General features: G+C 37.6%; 1 protein-coding gene and 1 pseudogene across 17 annotated transcripts in view; both read left to right on the forward strand.

The window, feature by feature from the left end:
- rho-5 (rhomboid-5) overlaps nucleotides 1-20735 on the forward strand; it is a 1371034-nt gene that overhangs the window by 402754 nt on the left and 947545 nt on the right. The gene's annotated exons all lie outside the window — the stretch shown is intronic.
- LOC137235196 (eukaryotic translation initiation factor 3 subunit I-like) lies at nucleotides 1187-18888 on the forward strand (annotated as a pseudogene).

Consider the following 20735-nt stretch of genomic DNA (forward strand, 5'->3'; position numbering starts at 1 on the left):
CATCCCCATACGCCTCCATACATCCCACCAGAAGCCCACCCTACCTTGGACCGCTCGTTAATTTCGGAGTTCAGCAGGTCCCCTTTCTTACCTTTGTTCCTCGCGATTCCAAACTAATTACCCTTTTGCCATCATCCCCATCCCCAACCGATTAAATCAGCAAACCCTATTTATCTCTTTACAATTATAAATTAAACAGACATTTATATTTAATCTCGAATGCCTACGCATAACACATATGTATAAGTGGATTTGACAATCTTACAGCATATATATATATATTTATTATTTTAAAATTTCTTCAACGGATTCTCTTTATGTGAGTTATTCATCATGAGTTCTGTCAAGGCAAAAAGAATTACACCCATGGTCATGCAAAAGAAAACTTATATAAAATATTACAATCGTTTGTTTTCTTCTGTGTCAGCACAAAAAAAACCAAACCCTTCGCCTAGCTCAAGATGAGCACTACTTTTAATACAACACCCAAATCCTACAGCCTACCTAAAAGAGCTCTCTTCGGATGGATATTTGGGGCAGCTGGATATTTCAGCAATAAGGAACTATTGCGATTTTGGAACCCTGGTTTGATGATTTTGTGTGCCCGACCAAATACCAAAAATTACAAAATTAATTAATACAATACGTATACATATATATATTTTTTTATATCTTAAAAGAAACTGCCTTCATTTGCTTGTTGGGTTACACCAACCAAAAACTTTTTACAATAATTTTGCTGCCTTCACCTCACGTGGTTTTAGAGGCACTGTTGTGTGCCTGTATGCTGGTGAAAAGCGATGGTGGTAGATTTCCGAAAAATTTTCCTGGCGCAGACCAAAAGCTTTTGTTTATCGACGGGGTGTTCAACAAGGTTTAACTTCTGTTCCTGCGTACAACTGCTATTCCACATCCATCATGCACGTTAGCCAACTAATAACAGAAAACTATATAGTTTTCGTGCTGCCTGAGATCCTAGGCCTCTGGCCTCAAAATTGATTTTTTTTTCGGACGAACGCGGGTTTCTTTGTGGGTGTTTTGCCCCGCCGTACATACATTTTGAACACAAAAAAAAACAAACTGTACGATTTTGCCCTTTCTGGACCTCGCGCCAGGGATATATGTATATATATAAATTAATAAAACCTTTATGCGGTCCTGAGCACAGCCGACATTCTCAACTTTAATGACACATCTATTCTCCTCCTTTAATGGTAACTAACCCCTTTATATAGGCAATAGCTAAACAGCAACACCGTTTCTAGTTGCCGTTTCTATTGTTTTACATTCCAGCCAACAACGAACATGTCTCCCTATATCCATCCTTTTCCTAAGCATTAGCCCACCGTACCTACATTTCGTCATATGGCAACCTTCTGAGCTTTTAACTTCCCTGTGGTGAGAAAGTTTTTGCTGTCATTTGTTTTAACATTTCACGGCGCAGACCACGGCATTAAAAGAAAACAAACCCCACATAAAATATATAGGATAATAATGCACAATGCAACCATTAATGCCAACAACAAAACATGAGATGCAGAACATGGTGTTGCAATTGCATCCATACCTGCAAAGTCGTCGGCGTGAAAATGCGGCTTCAGCGCCTCTGGCAAACAATCGGCCCACTCCACGGATAAAGCTATGGGACAAAATCCAGAAATGTTCGCGATTGATGCTTGCACAGCAGATGAAAGCACTGCCGAGCAAAGCCCAATACTACGTATACCAATGCTGTCATCTAAAATCACATCTATGCTGTGGGGACACTTGGATGAAACAATAATCACAGGGCACGAAAATGGCCAAATTTATATTTGGGATATACGGAAAGGTGGTCGGGAGATTAATTCAGTAAATGATCATACCGCTCTTATAAACGATATGCAGATGAATAGAAATGGTATTCTGTTTGTTACTGCATCCAAAGATACATCATCGAAGCTATTTGTCTCGGAATCACTGATGTGTCTGAAGACCTATAAAACAGAAAGGCCTGTAAACTCGACTGAAATCAGCTCAATTATGGACCATGTTGTCTTGGGTGGTGGACAAGACGCCATGGAGGTGACAACAACATCAACCTGGTGTTTTTCCATGAAGGCCACCCCACCCAATACATCACGAGCGGTCCAAGGTAGCGCATATCTTGCAGACGCCCAAACGTGGGGAACACCCACCCTGACAATATATATATATATATATATATATATATATATATTATCATAAATAAATTGTTATAAATTGTTTCAAACTGCAAATGCAACCTTGTAAAGTGTGTTTATTGCATGGATTTAAAAGTCAGTTTTAAGAAAAAACCCAAACGTCAAAGTAACAAACATCAAATAATAATAAAATAAATCAATGTTTTGTTAAAAATGACGGCGAACAACGTAAGCGGTGGGTAAATTTGAAGTTCTAAAAGCCAACCGTGAATCCAAACTTGATTATGTGGCTTTAAAAAAAAACACACGTTTAGAATTTTCCATATTTTTAAAATTATTACTTTTTTCACAAATAAATTTTAAATTCAAACCACTACCAACTGTCAAATTACTATTGCGTAAGCTAAATTGAGTTGCATGAACACCACTCAATCTAAATCGAAATGCCTCAATTAATTTTTCTGTTTGAACATAGTATTAAGATGTGTGTACAATGATGACAGTTTTAATCGGCGCAGAATCACGTAGACATTACTAAGAACTTTGTTTACATGGTCAGAACAGCTTAACGTACAATCGACAATAATTCCGAAATTTTTTATTTTTCGCGTAAACTTGAGGGCAATGACACCAATAATAAGCTCAGGAATATCTTCTACATGTACAACACCATTGCTTATAGGTAACACGAAGGATTTGGATACATTCAGACAAAGACTATTTTCAAGAGCCCAGAGAGAAATCGCAGGCAGATCATATTTATCCTAAAACACAAATCCTCGACAAGCCTAACACAACTCGACAGGTACAACTGAATGTCGTCAGAATATGCATACACATTAGCATATTTACACAGAAAATACATCATTAATATAAGGAACAAACAATAGCGGGCCAAGGACTGAACCTTCTGGTACACCGGTCTCAACTTAACAAGGCATAGAGGATGTACTGTTAACTTTCACCTTTTGGGTTATGCCTGAAGGGAACTGGCCATGAGCCTAATAGAACTGTCGGAAAATCCGAAAATAAGCTTAAGTTTTTTAAGAGTAAATTATGATTTGGAAATTCGAAGGCCTTAGAAAAATCTAAAAGGCACAGAAGAGTTAAGTCATCATTTAATTTATTATTTAATTACTTTTTTTAGTATTGTTTTTACTGCTTTTTCGGCCTTTGAATTGAAATAATTTTAAATTTCTTAAACGAGCTCTAGGCTGCACATTAAATAAAATACACACACTTGTTGTATATATTTAGTGATATATTTAGGTCGATATTTCGATTTCAATTTGAAATCATCTTCAGGATTGAAAAATGTTGTTATAATATTAATAAATAAACACATAAAACCAAATTGCACAAAAGTATATAATCATATACCTACATTCTTGACTTCACCCAGTCGACTAACTTAATATTTAAAGTTAAGAACAGAGGAATATGAACACAAAAAAGGTAAACAAACAATAGGAAACACCGCTATGGTAAACTAAATTTGATACAAACAACACATAAAATGCTAAAATGCATATGTACATATATATGTATAAGAGAATCTTCCATATAAATAAGTATAATACAAGGCGAAGATGAGGATAAAAAACGAATGTATGTCACTCTCAGAATTTCTGGTTACTGTTCTGCGTTATCAGCTGTCTGTATGCGTGGGCAACTCCACCGTCAATGTCGGACTTGAAATTCATGCGATCTCTAAAATGTAGCGTTTATTTTAATGTGATTCCTGTTGTAAAATTTTTACATCATCAAAATCTGGAGAGTGTCGCAAAGTTTTACAATGCTGGGAAAGAGCTGTTTGGTTGTCATTATAGTGATCGCGATTTTTAATATTGGATTTGTGCGCGGAAATCCTCGTTTTTATTCTGGATTTAGTGTTCCCAATATATACCTTAGGGCAAGGTACCTGGGATCCGTCACCGTTGCATTTAATTGTATATATACCGTCGGATTTATCGTATTTCCCGATCTTACTCTTCGTGTTGCTATATATTTGTTGCAAAGTGTGATATTTGAAGGCAATTTGAAATTTTTCCCTGTCGTATAGATTTGAATATTTGATTCTGTTAGATAGGCCATGTACGAAAATTGCCGATTTATATATGACTTATCTTGTTTGGTTGATTTATATATCCTTTCGTGCGTAATTATTCTGTTTTTACTCGGTTCGAAACGATCACGTATGTACCGATTAATTAGATGAGTGGGAAATTAATTATTTACTAGGATATTTCTTATTATTTCTTTATTTTTCGCGTGGTACATCTCATCACTGATTGAGAGGACTCTTCTTATAAAATTTCTTGCCGTGTTAACTATTGTTGCTTTGTCATGTTTGAAATAAAAATTCAATAATCTCCCGGACTCTGTGGGTTTTTTATACCAATCAAATGTAAGGATGTTATCTTTTCTTACAACGAGTGTGTCCAGAAAGGGTAACTGTCCATCACTCTCAACTTCTACTGTAAATTTTATGGACTTGTTGTAGGCATTTAGTTCGGCAAGCATTGCCTCTATCGCGTCAGTTCGCCCAATAGCAAAATATCCTCTACATATTTACTGGGAAGGCGCGGTTGATGGGGTGATTTTTCTTCAAATTTGCATAGTTATTCTTCCATTACGATGTCTGCTATAACCGACGATGCGGGCGACCCCATAGGCATTACCGCACGTTGTTCGTAAACCTTGTTATTAAACTTAAAATATCTATTTTCTTTGATACAAAACCGTACCACTTCTATAAAAAGTTCTTTGGTTAAATTTGTGTGCATTTTGATAATATTCCATTTTGACGCAATGATTTCTAAAGCATGATCTACCGGGATGCTGGGGAATAATGAGACCACATCAAACGATACCAGGCTATCGTCGTCAAATATATATGAGTTCTGAATTTTATTCTTGAAGTCAATCGCATCTTTAACATTATATTTTGAGGTTTTTGTTATATTCTCTAAAATATTCACAACAAATTTGCATAAATTGTACGAAGGAGGATTAATAGACGAACATATCGGTCTCAGGAGAATACTTTCTTTATGAACCTCCGGAAGGCCATACAATCTCGGTGCATTAGTTGTCCTACTCAAAAGACGATATCTTTCTTTCATATCTATCAATTTATTATTAAATAGTTTATCAACAATTTTGTGAGGACCCCAAAGCCGAGGACTTTGTATCCTCACAACAAACACATATCCATACATTTTTTCTAAAGAACATACATTTTGAAATAACTTGAAATTTATAATAATATTTGAATTTATCACTTATACATTTTATATGAAGCACCACAAATATACATATGTATACCTTTATGAATTATACCCTAAATACATATATTCTGTTGTCCATTGAATTGATAATTATTAAATTAAAGAACACATTATACTTGCGCACTTTTGCACGCAAGCAAAATATTTACATTTTCGCAAACATAAATTTTTAATATAGGATCACCCTAACATGCATTGAATATTTGGAAGGAAGGTAGATACGCACAAAACATAAAAATACAGCGGTCAACCAACCCTTTGCAATCTCAAAATCCAATACATCCAGCTACAAATACAACATACATAATAATTTAAGTGAACGGAGATCAGCAGCAAGTCGCCAAACTAAGCGCCGCTACTAATAGAAATTTCGCTAAACATATTTACGCACTAGCATACAACACACCAACACACGCCATACTACAGAAGGCAGAAGCATTGGGCAAAGCAAAACACAACATTAGAATCAGCTGATCACAAACAAATATACAAACACACAATAGTTATAGCAACGGCTGGAAAGCACGGTATGAGCAAGTACAAAGGCATTGTATTCAATAAGGAGCATTATGGTGCATGGAAATTCATGGGAAGGAAATATTCAAAGAATAACAGTTATTTTATATTGTTTATATTATTAGTTAAAAGTTGGTATTATAAAATAACCGTTTGCCTGCGTGCAAAAACTAGTATATAAGGGCGACGAGTTCGCATTTAAATTCAGAGATTAGGAGACAGGCATACGAGTCGGTACGTTTTATGACTACCGACCAAGAGTACACCTGAAGGTTTTTGACTTCATTTGTACCAAAAGCATATTCGCCTGGAGGCTTTATTACTCCATTCGACCGCAGAGGTTGGCCGAGGGCTTTATTACCTCAGTCACCTCTTACAAAGCAAGGGAATCAGCTAGGAGTAGAAATAGAATTTTTATTAAATAAATACTTTTATAACGTTTTTATACGAAATAAACAGGGTTATTCTTTTAGAAGGACCGGTAGGAATTTCTACTTTCGGGAACCCTGGACGGACTGAGGCGCCCGAGCAGGTTAAACAAATCAAATTTTAAGATATACTTTCAGAGCTTCAGAAACGAAGAGGGAAACAAGATTCACACACTTCTGGGTCAATACGACGAAGATATAAAGCAAAACAATGGTAAAGGTATCGTGGATATACTATCTCACTCGAGAGGATCTGGTAGCCTACAGCACGGAATTTGGGCTAGAGGATGGCGGAACGGTTGACGAACTAAGAAAACGATTGGCGACATTCATCCAAGAGGAGAAGGATAACGAGAACTTACGGGATCGATTCACAGAGTTGGCGATTCGGCATGCGCGGTTAACAAATCCACAAGCATCAAAGACGAGCAGCGAACTAAATTCACAAAGAAATGATAGGATTTATTCAGCAGCCTGGTACGTACGCAACCACAAATTATATTCAAAAGCCTGGTACATATAGAACGACCATGGACAGAGTAAGGAAGTGGGGATTAAAGTACGACGGAGGCAAAGATCCCCTAGGATTCATCGAAAGAGTGGAGGAGCTAGCAGCTGGGTATGAAATCAACCGAAACACAATTCCAAAAGCGCTGCCGGAGTTATTGAAGGGCAAAACATTGGTATGGTACAGGAATAACAACCGGCATTGGCAGGAGTGGGACGCCTTCAAGAAGGACTTCCTGAAGTTCTTTCTAAGCTCCCGATACTTAGAGCAATTGGAAGATGAATTTAGAATTAGTGTTGAGAACTATCGAATGAATTCAACTATCGATAGTTAGTTACTGAATGATTTTAACTATCGAACGAATTTTTTCATTCATTCATTCATTCATTTGATTTGTTCTTTAGCTTGCCAGAAGCTGTTTTAGTTACCCCTCGGGGTAGCTAAAGAACAAACCTATATAAGACAAAAAACGTCGTGTTCCAATGAAACGTGATCCAGATACGGCTAGAGATTTAACATGCCAAGCGACAACAATGTGAAGCATATGGATCAATTTGTTGTTGCATTTGTATGTTAAATTTCTATCCGTATTTGGATCACGCTACATTGGAACGTAACAAAAACGTTAAATATGACTAAAATGGTGTAAATTGTGTTTGAAGTAAATAATGAAAATATTCAATTTAAATGCCTTTGTTACATGTTATGCAAAGCGCATGAATGATATGCAAATGACCTTGGTTCGTAACCCACAGAGTTTTTTGATCTCCCCCAAACCTGTGGGGAGATTTTATGCCTCTACAACAACAACAACAAGAGGAAAGAAGGTTACTTAAAATGGATTTTTATCTGTATTATTCAAATATGTTTCAGAGGCATTATTGATTGCCTTAACTTATACATAAGCTACTGTTTTTTTTTTTTTTCAAAATTCAGGTCACATTTAATTAATATAAAAATTGCACATTAAATTTCACTTATAAAAGAAACATAAAACAAATATTTCAAGCACTTAAATACTAAAAGTCGCTATAGTTGTTCTAGCCAAATCGGATAGTGCATGAGGGTCTATATTAAATTTTCGCCGCAGAGATTGCAACTTATTGTGTTATTAAACCCCTAAAAAAATTGATTGTAAAGTAAATAATACAAGTACGTACATCGAGTTGACATGAAAAATACCTTCAGTGTTTAAATTGCTGTTCAAAAATATTATCATATCTAGTTTATCTCCTTTAAGTCGGTTTCTCCTGTCGTTAATTATTTTCCCTGCTTTCGAGAAAACTCGTTCTGACGGAACCGATGTTGCGGGTATACATAAATATTTTTTCGAAAGCATATATAGTTCCGGAAATGTTGACTGGCTACGATTCCAATAGTCTAGGGGATTATTTGAGCGATCAACAAAATTTTGCCTTAGATAATGCTCCAACTGAATATTTGCATTCACATTGGGCGCGTTTTGACAAATTGTTTTTGCTTCATCAACTTTTTCATCGAGAAGGTCCCAGAGAGATACTTCGCTTTTATCGACCGATACTTCTCTTGGGGTGTTGGTAGAAACACTTGTGTTTTGTTGCCGTATTAGGGAAGTTACTTCTTCCACTAGCCATTTTGTTGTATTATTTGCATTAATTTCATTACCGAACTCAATTTTTTTAAACCTGGGATCTAGGAATGTTGATTTGGCGCACATTTTGTCAGACTCCAACTGCCCTAATCGTCTCCAAACCACCTCTAACAATCTGCTCTTCAAACTTTCTCCCTCTACAGTTTTCATTTTGCGATTTCGTACTGCGTATTGAAGACCTCTGATTAGGGGCACTACCAGTGACATCGTGGGATAATTTTCTCCTGACAACTCGATTGTCATGGCCTCTACGGGCTTGAAAAGATTAGTGTAGTCCAACAATGTTTCCCATTCTGATGAATTGAGGAAATCAGGAGCATTTGGTAAAGAAGTTATTATGGCAGAGAGTGGTTCTTTTACCAAGCATATGCGCTCCATCATTATAAGGGTGGAATTCCACCGGGTAGGGACATCTTGTTTTAACCTCAGTTCAGTAACGCCCATTTGCTTTTGCATATTTTTTAATTTTTCCGTCGCTTGAGAACTATGGTTAGTAAGTGACTATGGCACGACACTTGTTTATGAGCACAGTAACTTGTGGAACAGCTTTGATGGCATCAATTACACATAAATTTAATGTATGCGCTGCACATGGGTGGTGGTGCTTCTGTAGCATTTCAATTATAGCCTTTTTAATATTAGCTCCGTTATCACTTACTACAGTAACTATTTTGTCAAAAACGGACCACTCATCAAATATTAACTTCAATTCTGTAGCTATATTTTGGGAGGTATGATTTCCTAAAATTTCCTTTGTTGATAAAACTGCAGAAATCATTTTGTTATCCCGAACGAAATGACTAGTAACTGACAAAAAAGATTTTTGACTATCAGAAGTCCGCATATCAGTTGTAACTGAAATATGTGTTACAATGTTGAGCAAGTCATGCAGTTTCTTTCTTACTTCATTGTATTTAAAAGGTAGCATTGTATTTGATAAAACTTTTCTGTTTGGCAAGGAATATAATGGCTGAAGCTTTTTTGTATATTCTACAAATCCTACATTGTCAACGATGGAAAGCGGCTGCAAGTCTTTTGTAATCATCTTTAAAAGAGATTCATCAATATTATTTTTTTCTTGCTCTGAGAGCTCAGAACGTGTGCTGGTAACAAATAATTTTGTTTGAACAGTCCTTCTCAAACATCCACTATTGGAAATGTCTTCGGTAGGTACTGTTAACGAACTGCGTGCTGCACTCCCTGCAGTAGTTGACGAAAGAGAAGTGGAACTACGTTCCTCTTCTGAAATTACTGACGCTATTTCTCCTGAAGTTAGATTCCTATGTTCTGAGGAAGACGGATGCTTACGGCGTAGATGGTTATTTAAATTTGATGTGTTGCCAGAAAATTTTAAAATTCTTTTGCATATATGGCATTTAACTTCATTGCCATTTTTGGTAAAAAACTCCCAAACGGAAGATCTCTTTAATCCAGGCCGCATTATAAATATCTACACAAATTAAATCGTTAAAATCACTTCCTCAGTTAAAAATATTTAATAATTACCACGCTTAAAACGTTTGTCGATTAGGTTGACGTATGTTAAATTTATTTTAATATCTTTTTAACACTGATATATGCACAGCAAAAATTTAAATAGAACGAACGATTCGAAGAAATAGTAATGAGCGAAACATTCACACCAAAAACTAGTAGTTCGATAAAATAGTAATGAACGAATCGTTCATATATAAAACTAGTAACTCGAAAAAATAGTAGTGAACGAATTATTCATACCTAAAACTAGTAATTCGAAAAAATAGTAATGAACGAATCATTCATACCTAAAACTAGTAACTCGAAAAAATAGTAGTGAACGAATCATTCATACCTAAAACTAGTAATTCGAAAAAATAGTAATGAACGAATTTCAAATGACTATCGAATGAATGAAAATTAGGGAACTATCGAATAACTCGATAGTTTTCATTCGATAGTTCCCAACACTAATTAGAATGCGCGTACGACAAGGTGAGCTATTTAAAGATTATGTCTTAGTATTCCAAGGACTCATGCGTCACGCGGGCTACACCGAGGAGCAGAAACTAACCCGCATCTACAGAAACTCGCGCAGAGAGTACCAACTATATGTAAAGCGAAGCGAAGTCAGCAATCTTGAGGAGCTGGTAAGTTTAGCTCAAGACTATGAAAATATTACTCCTGACAGGGAATCAATGCGACCAACCACAAGGCCATTCATACCACGGCATCAAGAAGGTAAGTACCAGTGTCTCCAAGCAGAACAAAGACAGGAGGAGCGAGTAGAAGTCCAACAACAGCAGAGGTCAGAGCCACAAGAAGAATATGTAGATACAAGAACGGCCTGCAGACGATGCGGGAGAGGCGGTCACTTTTCATACGGGTGCCGAGGCATAAGAAGAGAATTTTGCTGGACATGTGGTAAGATAGGTGTGCTCCCTCGTGATTGTTGTAGGAAGCCACAGGGAAACGACCAGAGACCACATTGGAACCGAGGGATGGGGTCTTCGGAAGTACAACCTCGGAGAAATCAGACATGTTCAAATACACAAACGACCGCATATTGGTTACAACGTATGTGAACGCAGAAGAAGCGGTAGCAGCGATTGACATGGGAGCGATGAGGAGCTTTATAAGTGATGCAATGTCGAAAAGATTAAAATCTGGCAAATTCAAGGAAGTAAAGACGCGAGTAAGAATGGGGGACGGCTGACCAATAATAGTCAAAGAAGCGGTAGATGCAGAACTAAGAATGGGTGATAAAGTACAGAGGAACGAGATGCTAATCCTACCGGGACTGGGCGATGAGGTGGTAATTGGCACGGACTATCTGGCGAAGGTAAACTTTGAGATGAGATATGGTGGTCAAGAAATAACGTTGAGAGTAGACGAATGGAAGCAAGAGGTAGTGATATGTACAACTATGTTCGAAGCAAATAGCGAAGATTTCAAGGAACACAACCCAATGGCGGCGATAGCAACTAGCAAGACAGAAGACGCGGTGAGTAAATTTCTGAGCCAGGAATTACAGGTATTTGCAAAGATGTCAGGAGTATCCAACGTGGCCACACACAAAATAGTTATGAGGAACGACCGTCCAATTAAGCAAAGGTACTATCCGAGGAATCCGAAAATGCAAGAAATTATCAACAAGGAAGTCGACGAGCTGATCGAAAAAGGTTGCATCGAACCATCGAATAGCCCGCACAGCGCACCCATAGTTTTGGCAAAGAAGAATAATGGCAAATGGAGACTCTGCGTAGACTACCGTCAACTAAACGCAAGAACAGTACCAGACGCATACCCTTTACCACGTATACAACATATCTTGGACAAATTAAGAAGCGCCAGATTTATCAGTAGCCTCGACTTGAAAAATGGATATTGGCAAATCCCTATGAAAGCAAGCAGCAAGAAATACACCGTATTCACAGTACCTGGGCGTGGACTATACCAATGGAGGGTACTGCCATTTGGCTTGCACTCAGCCCCAGCAACTTTCCAGAGAGCACTTGATCGTGTCATAGGACCAGAATTGGAACCATACGCGTTTGCTTATCTTGACGATGTTATCATTACAAGCAAAACATTAGAAGAGCACATTGCACATTTAACAGAAGTATTTCGAAGGCTGCATAGAGCGAACCTGAGGATAAACCCGGAAAAATGTGAGTTTTTTAAGAAAAGGTTAAAATATCTAGGTCATATCGTTAGCGAGGAAGGCATCCATACCGACCTAGACAAGATAGCAGCCATCAAAGAACTGGAACCACCGAGGAATATACGAGAGTTACGACGATTTCTAGGAGTCGTGTCGGGGTATAGAAGATTCGTGCCGGATTTCTCACAGGTCGCACAGCCGTTAACATCGATATTTAAGAAAGAAAGTAAGTGGAGGTGGTCTGAAGAGAAGCAATCAGCATTCGAAGCACTTAAGGCAGCACTGACGCAAGCACTGGTACTCGCTTGTCCAGATTTCTCAAGGAAGTTTAGTTTGCAGACGGATGCAAGTGATTTTGGTCTTGGTGCAGTACTTATTACGCAAGGTTCAAGCGACGAATAGCGAGTAATAGCATACGCAAGCCGCAGGTTAAACAAGGCAGAGATGAACTACTCACCGACAGAAAAGGAGTGTTTGGCAATAGTCTCGGAAATACGAAAGATGAGGCCATACGTAGAAGGATACACGTTTACAGTAATAACAGATCACCTAGCGTTGAAATGGTTGAATGCGATAGAGAGTCCGACTGGTCGGATTGCGAGATGGGCGCTGGAACTACAGCAATACTCATTTGATGTATAGTATCGAAAAGGAAAGTTGAGCGTTGTGGCAGATGCATTATAAAGGCAACCGATGGACGAGCAGTTGGGTACGTTGAAGATGGACGACGGAAAAGCCGAGTGTAAGTGGCTTAAAGCAAAGATGGAAGATATAAGAAAGGCCCCGGAGAAATTCCCAGAGTACGTTATCGAGGATGGAAAATTGTACAGACGCATAGGAAGTCAGGTGGATGGCGAAGATGCAGTGCCATGGAAGCTATGTGTGCCGACTCAACAGAGACGCAGAGTGCTAGAGGAGATTCACGACACACCGAGCGCAGGGCATATGGGCATCCGAAAATCGATAGCAAGAGCAACAACACGTTATTACTGGCCAGGAATGTTCAGGGATATAAGGAAGTACGTACAGCAATGTCACACATGTCAAATATACAAACCGAGTCAACAGCCAGCCGCGGGTAAGATGCTAACGAAGATTTCAGAGGAGCCTTGGGCAACAGTCTGTGCAGACTTTGTTGGTCCAATGCCACGATCGAAGCATGGCAACACGATGGCATTAGTCTTCCTAGACAAATTTTCAAAATGGGTAGAGGTAGTACCAATCAGCAAGGCACGAACGAAATTTTAATAAGAGGATTTCGAGAGAGGATTTTGGCACGGTTCGGCGTCCCAAAAGTATTTATTACGGACAACGGAGCACAGTTTATCAGCAGACGTTTTAAGAGATTTTTAGAGGAACTTGGCGTGAAACACCAATTAACGGCACCGTACACACCGCAGGAGAACCCGACAGAGAGGGCAAACAGGAACATCAAGAAGATGATAGCACAATTTACGGGAAAAGAACAGAAGACATGGGATGAGTTGTTACTAGAGATAACGCTGGCATTGAATACAACTGTATGTGAATCGACAGGTTACAGTCCAGCATACATAGCACAAGGGAGGGAACCGATAATCCCCAACAGCCTTTACGATGAGCAGACATTTGGTACAGGTGAGAAATTAGCGAACCCAGGAGAGAAGTCAACGAGGATGAAAGAAATATTCGAGATGGTACGATGGAAGCAAGAGAGAGCATCTATGGAGCAAGCGAAGTATTACAACTTAAGACGAAGGAAATGGCGACCGGCGATAGGCGACCTAGTGCTGGTAAAGGAACATCAGCTGTCAAAAGCGGCGGATAACTTTGCAGCCAAACTAGCGCCCAGGTACAGTGGACCTCACCGGGTAACGAACTTTGTGTCACCAGTGATCGTAGATCTGGATAAAGTCTTCAGAGGAAGGAGGAGGACAGCCCACCTAAGTGAGCTGAAAGCATACCACGCAGCCGACGCCGCCGACAACAACGAATCCAGGAGGCAAAGTCATAAACAGAGATACAAGAAGGACGCTAGTGAAGATCAAACTGCGTCAACAACGTCAAATCGAACAGCAAACAACAATCCCGAGGTAGAACAACAGAGAAAGAACAGCGAGGTAGCCATTTGCGAGATCGAGACCGAGAGACAACACGGAGAGAACCAAGGTACAAGTCAACAGCTGATGGCATACAGAGACGGTAAAGTACAAAATATTGCGGAGAATCAGGTACGAATATTTCCAGAAAACAAATTACAGATCGCCAGAGAACCGGCACATGGATCAAGATTACACCTGGGAAGGCAGTTCGCTATGGCAGCCTTAAACGAACACACACCCCGAGACAACTGCGGAATTACAGACTATTTTGTAAGATTTTACTTCAATCCGGATGAAATCGGTAGTAACGGACATACCCAACCGAGACAGTGTCAAATCATACACGAAGAAATTTCATATCAGGAAGTACCCGGAAGTCGAATCAACAACTAAAAGCTCGGTAAACTCTAACCACAATTACAAAAATATCCCATAAATATACTCTTTAACTATGCGCATGATATAACACGTTTCTTTTTAAAATCCACCATACACGGTGGGAAGACCCTAAGGAAAATCCACAAATTTTTCATTTATTTTATAGATTGGTATCACAAATACCGCCGACGGGAAGGGCAGCGAAACGCCAACAACCAACGACGACAGCGAAATATTAAGCCGCAAGGCCAGCGAGGTCAACGGCAGCTTCAACCACAACGACTACAGCAGAATATTAAGCTGTAAGGCCAGCGGGGTCAACGGCAACCTCAACGACAAAAACAGCGACATATTGAGCCTGATGGCCAGCGACGACGAAGCAGCATGGGCGAACACCACTTCCGCGTACGAATCACGCGCGCCGACCTGGTGACGGTGGGTCTCATTGCGACAGGTAAGGGGGGAGTGTGAGGACCCCAAGAGCTGAGGACTTTGTATCTTTACAACATACACATATCCATACATTTTTTCTAAAGAACATACATTTTGAAATAACTTGAAATTTATAATAATATTTGAATTTATCACTTATACATTTTATATGAAGCACCAGAAATATACATATGTATACCTTTATGAATTATACTCTAAATACATATATTCTGTTGTCCATTGAATTGATAATTATTAAATTAAAGAACAAATTAGACTTGCGCACTTTTACACGCAAGCAAAATATTTACATTTTCGCAAACATAAATTTTAAATATAGGATCACCCTAACATGCATTGAATATTTGGAAGGAAGGTAGATACGCACAAAACATAAAAATGCAGCGGTCAGCCAACCATTTGCAATCTCAAAATCCAATACATCCAGCTACAAATACAACATACATAATAACTTAAGTGAACGGAGATCAGCAGCAAGTCGCCAAACTAAGCGCCGCTACTAATAGAAATTTCGCTATACATATTTAGGCACTAGCATACAACACACCAACGCACGCCATACTACAGAAGGCAGAAGCATTTGGCAAAGCAAAACACAACATTAGAATCAGGTGATCACAAACAAATATACAAACACACAATAGTTATAGTAACGGCTGGAAAGCACGGTATGAGCAAGTACAAAGGCATTGTATTCAATAAGGAGCATTATGGTGCATGGAAATTCATGGGAAGGAAATATTCACCGGAATAACAGTTGTTTTATATTGTTAATACTATTAGTTAAAAGTTGTTATTATAAAATAACCGTTTACCTGCGTGCAAAAATTAGTATATAAGGGCGACCAGTTCGCATTAAAATTCAGAGATTAGGAGACAGGCATACGAGTCGGTAGGTTTTATGACTACCGACCAAGAGTACACCTGATGGTTTTTGAATTCATTTGTACTAAATGTATATTCGTCTGGAGGCTTTATTACTCCATTCGACCGCAGAGGTTGGCCGAGGGCTTTATTACCTCAGTCACCTCTTACAAAGCAAGGGAATCAGCTAGGAGTAGAAAAAGAATTTTTATTAATCATACTTATATAAAAAAAAAGCAATATGGGCAATCCCCGATTATTAAAAATCATACAAACAGACAAAATTGGTTAATTCGTTGTAGTTCTATAAATAGAACGAAAACAGCAACAAAACCAAAGTTTCTTTGAAAACCGCCGTACCAAGCATAGCTTTAACACATAATTGCATACGAAGTATGCAATGTGTAAAAGATTAAAATATGCAAAAAGAAGGCAATTGGGAAAGACTTCACAACAGGCATGACGTAGCTGAATGCGTTTACAACCATTTCAACTATCGTAGGGGTGCGAGTTCGACTCCCACTCCCGGGAGAAAAGGCTTTGAAGAGATTTACAAGGTATAATCGAAACAGCTGTCGCCTTGCCCGTCCTGATGTCACGTTGTTTAAATTTTTCCCAAATTATTAAATAAATTATAAAATTAAAAAATTGCTTCAAATAAATGTTTTCATACATTAAAAAAAAAAGCAATATGGGCAATCCCCGATTATTAAAAATCATACAAACAGACAAAATTGGTTAATTCGTTGTAGTTCTATAAATAGAACGAAAACAGCAACAAAACCCAAGTTTCTTTGAAAACCGCCGTACCAAGCATAGCTTTAACACATAATTGCATACGAAGTATGCAATGTGTAAAAGATTAAAATATGCAAAAAGAAGGCCATTGGGAAAGACTTCACAACAGGCATGACGTAGCTGAATGCGTTTACAACCATTTCAACTATCGTAGGGGTGCGAGTTCGACTCCCACTCCCGGGAGAAAAGGCTTTGAAGAGATTTACAAGGTATAATCGAAACAGCTGTCGCCTTGTCCGTCCTGATGTCACGTTGTTTAAATTTTTCCCAAATTATTAAATAAATTATAAAATTAAAAAATTGCTTCAAATAAATGTTTTCATACATTTAAAAAAAAAAGCAATATGGGCAATCCCCGATTATTAAAAATCATACAAACAGACAAAATTGGTTAATTCGTTGTAGTTCTATAAATAGAACGAAAACAGCAACAAAACCAAAGTTTCTTTGAAAACCGCCGTACCAAGCATAGCTTTAACACATAATTGCATACGAAGTATGCAATGTGTAAAAGATTAAAATATGCAAAAAGAAGGCAATTGGGAAAGACTTCACAACAGGCATGACGTAGCTGAATGCATTTACAACCATTTCAACTATCGTAGGGGTGCGAGTTCGAATCCCACTCCCGGGAGAAAAGGCTTTGAAGAGATTTACAAGGTATAATCGAAACAGCTGTCGCCTTGTCCGTCCTGATGTCACGTTGTTTAAATTTTTCCCAAATTATTAAATAAATTATAAAATTAAAAAATTGCTTCAAATAAATGTTTTCATACATTTAAAAAAAAAAAAAAAAGCAATATGGGCAATCCCCGATTATTAAAAATCATACAAACAGACAAAATTGGTTAATTCGTTGTAGTTCTATAAATAGAACGAAAACAGCAACAAAACCAAAGTTTCTTTGAAAACCGCCGTACCAAGCATAGCTTTAACACATAATTGCATACGAAGTATGCAATGTGTAAAAGATTAAAATATGCAAAAAGAAGGCAATTGGGAAAGACTTCACAACAGGCATGACGTAGCTGAATGCGTTTACAACCATTTCAACTATCGTAGGGGTGCGAGTTCGACTCCCACTCCCGGGAGAAAAGGCTTTGAAGAGATTTACAAGGTATAATCGAAACAGCTGTCGCCTTGTCCGTCCTGATGTCACGTTGTTTAAATTTTTCCCAAATTATTAAATACTTATATAACGTTTTTATACGAAATAAACAGGGTTATTCTTTTAGAAGGACCGGTAGGAATTTCTTCTTTCAGGAACCCTGGACGGACTGAGGCTAACCCCTGCAAAGTCAAAGGAAAAGTCCGTCACAATTTCATTATTTTTGTTTTGTAGTTTGTTAGTAGGGTCCCGTTTTAGTACTCGATACGCTGAAATGTCATTGACTATGCTTTACAGTTTTGCTTCGTAATCAGCCTTTCCATAATAACAGTCACGCTTCCTTTTTCCGCGTTAAGAACCAACAACTCTTTGTTATTTTTAAGAAATATATATATAAATTTATCTCTCGTGCTAACATCTGTTTTTTTGAGGTGGTCCCGTATTAATGTCGTGAAATTGTTCCCCTGTGTTCTTTGTCTTTAATCGTCTGTATACAGTCTTCGCCATCTGCAATCATTTTAAATAAAGGAAAACCTTTCCTTGTACGCTTTTTATGTTAAGCAATTGTTTTTGTTTTTCTATAAGTTTATCATATTTGTTCGTTTGTATTCTTTTAATTTTTGTTGCTAGATTTTGTGCCAAAACTTTCTCACTTTCGAAAAATATGGTCGAATCTTCAACATAAAGTTCTTTTTGTAATTTACTTTTCAATATATTTACCTCTCTTGTTTTCTGCTTCTGTAGTTCATGCTTAATTTTGATGATAAGGTTAAGGAGCTTTTTTTGTAAATAATTCGGTATTGAATTTGTTATTTTATTTGAGATCCTGTTAATGTTGATGTTGCAGTTGATGATATAAATGATGTTCTTAGTGGCATTGTTAATGAAGCTTGGTATAATCCCACTCTTTCTACATCTAACAAGGAACTTGATCGACTCCGTCAACCTGCTATGTTGTTGTAAGTTGTGTTGATACTGTTTCGTACATTTGTTGGTTTTAGTTGTATACTTATGTTTTTTAGATTTCCGTAGATGTTGTACGTGTTCTTGTTGTTACGTTGTGCTCTCCGTTCCATAATTGATATTGTTTTTGTTGCTTTTTCGGCCTTTGAATTGAAATAATTTTAAATTTCTTAAACGCGCTCTAGGCCACCCATTAAATAAAATACACACACTTGTTGTATATATTTAGTGATATATTTAGGTCGATATTTCGATTTCAATTTGAAATCATCTTCAGGACTGAAAAACTTTGTTATAATATTAATAAATAAACACATAAAACCAAATTGCACAAAAGTATATAATCATATACCTATATTCTTGACTTCACCCAGTCCACTAACTTAATATTTAAAGTTAAGAACAGAGGAATATGAACACAAAAAAGGTAAACAAACAAAAGGAAACACCGCTATTGTAAACAAAATTTGATACAAACAACAACACATGAAATGCTAAAATGCATATGTACATATATATATATAAGAGAATCTTCCATATAAATAAGTATAATTCAAGGCGAAGAAGAGGATAAAGAACGAATTGATGTCACTCTCAGCATTTCTGGTAACTGTTCTGCGTTATCAGCTGTCTGTATGCGTGGGCAACTCCATCGTCAGTGTCGGCCTTGAAATTCATGCGATTTTCGTTGTGAGTGCCGATAATATACAACATATCTAAAATGTACCGTTTATTGTAATGTGATTCCTGTTGTAAAATTTTTACATCATCAAAATCTGGAGAGTTTCCCAAAGTTTTACAATGCTGGGAAAGAGCTGTTTGGTTGTCATTATAGTGATCGTGATTTTTATACTCAGTTGAGCAGAGCTCACAGAGTATATTAACTTTGATTGGATAACGGTTGGTTCTACAGGTATAAAGGAATCGAGATAGATATAGACTTCCATGTAGTAAAATCATTAGGATCGAAAAAAAATTTGATTGAGCCATGTCCGTCCGTCCATCCGTCGGTCCGTCTGTCCGTTAACACGATAACTTGAGTAAATTTTGAGGTATCTTGATGAAATTTGGTATGTATATTCCTGAGCACTCATCTCATATCGCTATTTAAAATGAACAATATCGGACTATAACCACGTCCACTTTTTCGATATCGAAAATATCGAAAAACCGAAAAAGTGCGATAATTCATTACCAAAGATGGATAAAGCGATGAAACTTGGTAGGTGAGTTGAACTGATGACGTAGAACAGAAAATTAGTAACATTTTGTACAATGGGAATGGCACCGCCCACTTTTAAAAGAAGGTAATTTAAAAGTTTTGCAAGCTGTAATTTGGCAGTCGTTGAAGATATCATGATGAAATTTGGCAGGAACGTTACTCGTATCACTATATGTATGCTTAATAAAAATTAGCAAAATCGGAGAACGATCACGCCCACTTAAAAAAAAATTTTTTTAAAGTCAAATTTTAACAACAAATTTAATATCATTACAGTATATAAGTAAATTATGTCAACATTCAACTCCAGTAATGATATGGTGCAAAAATAAAATAAGATTTCGAAATGGGCGTGGCTCCGCCCTTTTTCATTTAATTTGTCTAGGATACTTTTAATGCCATAAGTCGAACAAAAATTTACCAATCCTTATGAAATTTGGTAGGGACTTAGATTCTGGAATGATAACTTATTTCTGTGAAATAGGGCGAAATCGGTTGAAGTCACGCCCAGTTTTTATACACAGTCGACCGTCTGTCCTTCCGCTCGGCCGTTAACACGATAACTTGAGCAAAAATCGATATATCTTTACTAAACTCAGTTCACGTACTTATCTGAACTCACTTTGTATTGGTATAAAAAATGGCCGAAATCCGACTATGACCACGCTCACTTTTTCGATATCGAAAATTACCA

This window comes from Eurosta solidaginis, chromosome X (genome assembly GCF_040869045.1).
Source record: "Eurosta solidaginis isolate ZX-2024a chromosome X, ASM4086904v1, whole genome shotgun sequence".
Classification (NCBI taxonomy): Eukaryota; Metazoa; Arthropoda; class Insecta; order Diptera; family Tephritidae; genus Eurosta; species Eurosta solidaginis.